The sequence below is a fragment of the Asterias rubens genome, chromosome 9, assembly GCF_902459465.1.
Source record: "Asterias rubens chromosome 9, eAstRub1.3, whole genome shotgun sequence".
Taxonomy (NCBI): Eukaryota; Metazoa; Echinodermata; class Asteroidea; order Forcipulatida; family Asteriidae; genus Asterias; species Asterias rubens.
Window position 1 is genome coordinate 17710972 of NC_047070.1, and position 7615 is coordinate 17718586.

The 7615-nt window shown below is 38.4% G+C and overlaps 1 long non-coding RNA gene across 1 annotated transcript; it reads right to left on the minus strand.

Moving 5' to 3' along the window:
• Positions 1-233: 233 nt before the first annotated feature.
• LOC117294373 lies at positions 234-2487 on the minus strand. The gene is made up of 4 exons (XR_004519521.1): positions 2322-2487; positions 1838-1946; positions 987-1077; positions 234-322 (listed from the first exon to the last, which is right to left on the minus strand). It is a non-coding gene; the product is annotated as an uncharacterized LOC117294373 (long non-coding RNA).
• Between the last annotated feature and the right edge of the window lie 5128 nt (positions 2488-7615).

Here is a 7615-nt window from a genome sequence, read left to right on the forward strand (position 1 = left end):
CCTTGTGGCACAGCGGAGAACCAACGAACAACTCAACTCACATATTGCCTTGGCCGGGTATCAAACCAGGGTGATGGAAAAGGGCGAGCACTTTACGCACTGTAGCCATCCATGCCCCCTGTACAACATTTACACATCCTTGAATGAATTGTAATGCTACAATGAGACCCTGGTACAGCTTTATTCTAAACAGGTCTTAGTTTTTAGTTCACTGTTAGGGAATTCACCTTTTCTGGAGAGTGCAGCTCCTACTTCTGAGGTTGGTCTTGGACACACAATGTACTTGTTGATGGGTAGATGTCTTTGGAGATGATGAGCCTTTCTGCAACAAAACAAATCAAACAATTTGCAGCAACAAAACATTGAACAAAGCAAAAAAAGCGGAGGAACCATGCACAACAGGAATACTATCAAACAAGCAAATTGAATTTGGTGGTAGTGGGGGAGGGGGCAAATGCCTGAAACAATTCTCTTATGAAGTAGTGCCAACATGAACTCTTTTTATTTGTCAGCTAGCTTTCAGATGACCTGCTTTTACCTTCAGTTGTTTAATACATTCAATTATTCAAGAATAAATTAAGAAAAACATTACAGCAGCAACATTATGGTTTATAAATGGGTTATCAGTAAGAAACTAATATTTATACCCAAACACCAATGTGTGTTAGCACTGTATACGCAGTACTTTCCAGAGTCCTGTGAAAAAATATCACAGGCATGTTACTCGGGTGGGATTCGAATCCACGACCCTTACAATTCTAGAGCAGTGTCTAGTTACCAACTAGACTACCGAGGTTGCTCGGTAGCTAGAGGCAGTTCGAACATTCACTCCAAAGCTTTATAAGAAAATCAGACTTTCAACTTTGAAACGATTGTCATACATGGAAATATCTGTAGTTGAATTGTTCAAACTAGAGCAGCAGTTATTATTACAGAGCGCAATGTTAGACCAGAAGTAATTACTCAAAGTACTTTTGGGGATTCACCTTTAACTGGAGACTGCAGATCCTCTATCTAAGGCTGGTCTTGGACCTCTACTTGGTGATGGATAGATGTCTTTGGAGATGCTAAACATTGCTGCAACAAAAACAAACCAAACAATTTGCAACAATAAATGCTTAAAGGCAGTGGACACTACTACTCAAAATACTTATTAGCATAAAACTTTTCTTGGTAACGAGTAATGGGGAGAGGTTGATAATATAAAACATTGTTAGAAACGGCTCCCTCTGAAGTTATGTAGTATTTGAGAAAGAAGTAATTTTTCCACAAATTTGATTTCGAGACCTCAGATTTAGAATTTGAGGTCTCAAAATCAAGGTATTTTTTTCTTGTATTAATATCTTGCAACTTCCAACGACCGATTGAGCTCATAGGTTTGTTATTTTATGCATATGTTGAGCTTCTCCAACTGAGAAGACTAGTCTTTGACAACTACCAAAGGTGTCCAGTGTCTGTAAAAGAGTTATTGATAAGTTAAACCATAAAAAATATGTTCAAACTCAGACAGCATTGAGCGTGTAATGACTTTTGTGGAGATAAACAATCTTTTTAAAATGTCCCTTACCATTAGATACACGTATGGACTCTTTTGACAAAAAGCAAATAAATTCAGGCAAACTTTGTTTTTTTAGATGACCCCTTTATTAAACTCATGGTAGAGTTTATACAACTTTACTTGTTGCCATTAAACAGTTTGATTGCAGATAGACTGCTTGTTCTCTCAATATTTTCACAAAATAATTGAGAGAAAAAAAACTGAAAACAGCAACACCATGGCTGAAGCTGTTATATTGATTAGCCACTACTTTAACAGCAAATTTTATTAGATTTTTACTTGCAATAATTCTATCTCATCAGCATACTGTCCCTGTCTTATAGATCACTCAATTAGTTGGGTCATCTTGAATATGGAGTTGGCTGGCTACCAAGATTGTCCCTGCTAGCTGGAAGTGAAAAGAATATTTTGAACCATAAATAATGCAGCTCTCCTTGACAAGAAGCAAAGATTAAAAAAAAAACCTGTTGAGGGGTCTATCAAGAGAATAGTTATCAAGACAGCAACAATAGACGTGAGAAAATTTGCGGTGACAAATCTCTTTTGAGTGAGAGTGGTTCTGAAGATAACCGGAGGGCTCAATGTTTCAGACTTCGTCTGTCGTTAGGAGACTGATGGAACAATCTGGAACAATCAGCAACAATCTCATGCCTACAATGTATTACCCAGTACTTTCCAAACTGACTTTTAAGAAAGTGTCTTACCTCTGGGGACTGCTCCATTATGTTTCGGCCCAAAAAATATTCAAGTGGAAGACAGTCACCTGTGATTGTTTGGACTCCATAAAGAAGAAGTCAATATTCCTGTCCGTGCTCCTGGTGACCAATTACATCAGAGTGGGAAGACATCTCTACTGTATGAATGGTTCATCTACCTCCCCTAGCCAGAACAAGATATGGTGCACATCCTCCACAAAGAAGAAGTCAATGTTCCTGTCCATGCTCCTGTGATGGTGACAAACTCCATCAGAGTGGGAATACATCTCAACTGTATGGATGGTTCATCTACTTTCTCTAGCTAGAACAAGATATGGTGCACATCCTCCACAAAGAAGAAGTCAATATTCCTGTCCGTGCTCTGGTAACCAATTCCATCCGAGTGGGAAGACATCTCAACTGTATGGATGGTCCATCTACTTTCTCTAGCCAGAACAAGATATGGTGCACATCCTCCACAAAGAAGAAGTCAATATTCCTGTCCGTGCTCTGGTGACCAATTCCATCCGAGTGGGAAGACATCTCAACTGTATGGATGGTTCATCTACTTTCTCTAGCCAGAACAAGATATGGTGCACATCCTTAGGAGCCATCTGAAAGAGAACAATACTATAGAGCGAGATATCATAAAGGTACACTGAACTGTTTGATGGAAGCCACACTTGTGCATGGCTTACTGATCTTCTGCGGCTAGAAAGATTTCTACCAAAGCAAAGAACAATCCTGTATTTTGACTTTAAGTGGATAGTACTCTTTCAGGCAATTGAAAGAATGCATTAATTCAAACCTTGCAAAAAATAGTTTATGGCTTGACGTTTCGACCCAAGCAGAGCATTTCTCGAAGCAAAGATTCTACTAGGGTTGAAACGTCAAGCCATCCACTATTTTTTTGCATATGCGATTGGTCCTTTTTGTTGGTAAGTTGTTAACAACAGCTAATTCTGTTTCTGAATTTAATTCAAACCTTTATATTACTTCTCTATCATGGGATGGTAGGATCAGGGGAGGGTACATCTTTTGCTGAGACGACAGCTTCAGCGTTGCAATCACCACACCATGACTACACCGAGGGATGACAGCCTGCAAGGTAACTAACAAAACAATGTCTCTAAAATACTGAAAATAAATCTTTTTTTTTTACCCCATCATGAATGATGGGTGGTAACAACCCTTCAGAAAAAGGGACTGCAAGCATCAACTTAGAAATGTAGACCAATTAATGGCTTACTGTAGAATGTGTGCTTCATGTCTTCATTCTCTACAGTGTCAAATAACTGCACTAATTATGTCATGAACAAATTCAAATCAGTGTACACATGCACAACAAAAACTACTTTCTGGAAAATTATGCTTACATGAAGTCTCTTTTTTTTTTACTAACAAGCAAGTAGAGCCATGAAGTTGAACCCTCTCTGAAAACTACAAGGTCAAAAGTTCAGTGCCTATCATACATCAAGAACCCAGTGCACTTATGGAAAAGAGAAGGGGTTCGCCCTGTTAACCAGTTTCCAGTGTCAACAATTCACAAATAATAAACAACAAAACAGCAACAAAATTAATAAATGGTTAGAGGAACACCACACAACATGATCAATTTTCAAGACTTGAAAACAACCATCTATTAAATGCAAAATATTACAGGTAAAAAAGCCTGCATAAATTTGAACTTACCCATTGGTTATTGTGTAATAACAAGGTTCCTAAATTTGTTTCAATAGATGTTGATTTTTGCACCAGGGGTTACGAATAACTAAAAATGTTGGTTTTAACCCTTACAGTGACATCTGCTCTAGCAATGCAGAGGTCTTGTGTTTTAATCCCACCGGAGAGATTCACCGACTTTTGTTCACAAAACTTGGGAAAGTACTGAGTATTCACAATTTACTTAATACACATTGTTGTAAGGGTAATTTAAACGGGTTTTATGGTTGTAAGAAGCTAGTTTTACTGGTGTCAAGATAGCAACACCAAGCTATTGGATTAAACTTAACCGTTGCCCTATTGGCATGTCCCCCACTGTGGCAGATCTTTAGCCCCTTTCAAACAAGAGCAACTTAGCAAGTATCCATTGCTAAATTGTAGCATTATGGTTGTAAAAATAATACAAATTGTACCTAGAGTGAGAAAAACAATACTGTAGTGTTTTCAAGGGTCTCTTTTAAAGTTGTCAAACTATATTTTACAACCAAGCTAAATTTAAGCAAGGGACCTCAGTTAAACTGCTGTTGTGTGAATAGCACTTTTGTCTTTTAAAGACAAGTTGAAAATGATGATAAGCCAAACATGAGCAAACAATATTAATGTTTTAACTCACCATGATCTGCATTGTACAGTGTATCTCATCAGCATACTGTCAGAGGAGTGTTCCTCAACACTATGTCTCAGCTTCAAGTGTCAGACAGTCATCAGAATATCAGCACTCCACTAAAGAAGAAGTCAAGATTCCTGTCCATGTTTCTGGTGACTATGTCCTTTTAGGACATCGGATAGTTCGCCTACTTCACCTTGCCAGAACTAGATATGGTGGACATCATGGGCAGCCATCTGAAAGAGAAAAGTTACTAAAGAGCATGATAAAAATACACTGAACTGTTGGATGGATGCCATCTAGCCAAAGGCATGCCCATCTTTCGAAGAAGGAAATATTTCTTCCCCAGCAAAGCACAACCCTGTATTTTGACTTAAGCAGGATGGTTCCCACTTAGGTGATACAAAGAATGCATTAATTCAAACCTTCATATTACTTCTCTGTCATGGGATGGTGGGCTCTGGGGAGGGGTACATCTGTTGCTGAGACAACAGCTCCAGCGTTGCAATCACCACACCGTGACTACACTGAGGGATGACAGCCTGCAACATAACTAACAAAACCATGTCTTTCAAAAATACTGAAAATAAATCATGTTTTTAACCTCATCATACTTGGAATAAAATTAACAACCTTCTTGAAACAGGAGACGTCCTGCAAGCATGTCAACTAAGAAATGTGGACCAATTAATGGCTTTGCCTGCTGTGGCATTATGTACTTCTTGTCTTTATTTACTTAGGCCTACATGAAGTCAACACCTCTTTGCTTTCCTGAGTGCTGTTTTTTGTTTTACTAAACAGTAAAAATAAAGTAGAGCCATGAAGTTATGCCCTTTCTAAGCAGCACAAGGTCGAAAATTCAGTGGATACTACACATCAGTGTTTGAAAAAAGCACAACATAAAACAACCTTAATTCTTAAATGATCTCAAACCTGCAACTAGCTTGCTCTAGTCATCATTTAAAGGCAGTGGACACTATCGGTAATTATTAGCATAAAACATTCTTAGTGATGAGTAATGGGGAGAGGTTGATGGTATAAAACATGGTGAGAAACGGCTCCCTCTACAGTGCCATAGTTTTCCAGAAAGAAGTAAAATTTTCAACGAATTTGATGTCGAGACCTCAGATTTAGAACTTGAGGCCTCGAAATCAACCATCTAAACGCACACAACTTCGTGTGACAAGGGTGGTTTTTCTTTCATTATTATCTCGCAACTTCAACGACCAATTGAGCTCAAAGTTTCACAGGTTTTATATTTTATGCATATGTTGAGATACACAAAGTGAGAAGACTGGTCTTCGACAATTACCATTAGTGTCCACTGTCTTTAAGTAGAATAAAAAGCAAGTTTTCAAAGAGCAAAATCTACACTCAAATATATTGTACACATGGTGTTACCGCAAACCGAATATACATTGATACCTCGCCATGCAATGACTCAAAAACTTGAACACTAAACTTCCTTCCCCTTAAAAACAGCTGTTCATTTTGGCATCCAGGACAAGAATCAGACATCACATCTTGCTCTTTATCTTACAATGTCAGAATGTCCTTAGATTGTCCTTGATGTGCAAGTCGCTCAAACAAAACATGTCAGGACTTCTTCAACTTGAGTAGCCTCATAACTCTGCAGAGCTCGCTCCCTGGGAGCTGGATGTGTTTCTTTATGGTTGGATCTCACATCCTGTGGCTGTGAAAAACCCAAGCTCAAAGAGGTCTGGTGGGTGTTTCCATCCTGCTCCGTATCTTCAGGTCCTGCTGATTATAGCGCCTTTGGCTGTGGCTGCGTTCCTTTCTGGAGAGTGACAGTGTTCATACATGTTGTCATTAGATAGTTCTTCAGATCTCATCCAGGTCTGAACAGTTGTACTTCAGCCCTCTGGTGGGATCATCATCATTTCCATCCATCCCTTGCATCACTCTCAGCATTATCAGTGGCTTAGGTTCACTCCAGGTGAATGCTTGAACACACCTCAGCATGGCTGGCTCACTAGCAGTCCTATACATCTAAGCATGGCTGGCTCACTAGCAGTCCTATACCTTCTCGTTCTAAAACTTCCACCCTTCTTCCACCAGCTGCAGTTGGTGGCTAAGGAATTGCTCCCTCAATGTAACAGTCAAACACAGTGATTCAATTTAAATAATTATAACATTTATTTCCATAATGACCACTGCAGTACAGACAAATCAAGACAAACAATGAGCACTGCTGGAGTCTCTTTAAAGTAAAATGAATTTATAACAAGAAGCAGTTTTCTTTCTTTAGAAGACAATCAGAGCATACTGTTTGAAACGTCGAGTTGAAACCAACGGTTCTTTTCAGAACCACCCCAACTCATTTAGAGATAGTCATTACATGGTGTTACCGCAAACTTTTCCATATAAGAAGCAATTTGTTAAAAAACTAACAATGTCATATGGAACCCAATATCATAGAGCTGCTTCAAATAAGCATAAAATATGCTTAGCACAACATTATGCTTACCATAGGTTACCAACAAAATTACTGCATCACACGTGTACCATTTGCAACTGGTTGGTTTAATGCTCATCTCTAGCAGAAAGAAAATTGTTAAGCAATATTAAGCATGTAACTCTGCAACTATGAGAATGGACTCTGGTTTAATTCCTTTTAAGACATACTCTTGACTATAAAAACACAATTCAGGCCAAAAAATCAATTGAAACTGAATAAAAACTGACTTCATCTTCAGGCAAATGAGTCCACTCTTAAAATTGTCTTGTCTGGTTGCTTGGTTTGAAAAAGAATATTGGAAACTCAAAGTCAGTGTTACAAATACATGTAACGTCAGTCCTTCATACAAGAGCACAGGGCTGCAATTTCGTCGAGCTGCTAAGCGCAAAAATATGCTTAGAATGAAACTTCTTGCTGGATAAAAACAGGATTACCAACCCAATTTGTTACTGATATTCAGCTGTTGTTTGCTTTTCCTGAAAATCACATGGAAATTTGTTTGGAAATCTTGTTTTTATCAAGGAAGAAATTTCATGCTTAGCAAATTTGATGCA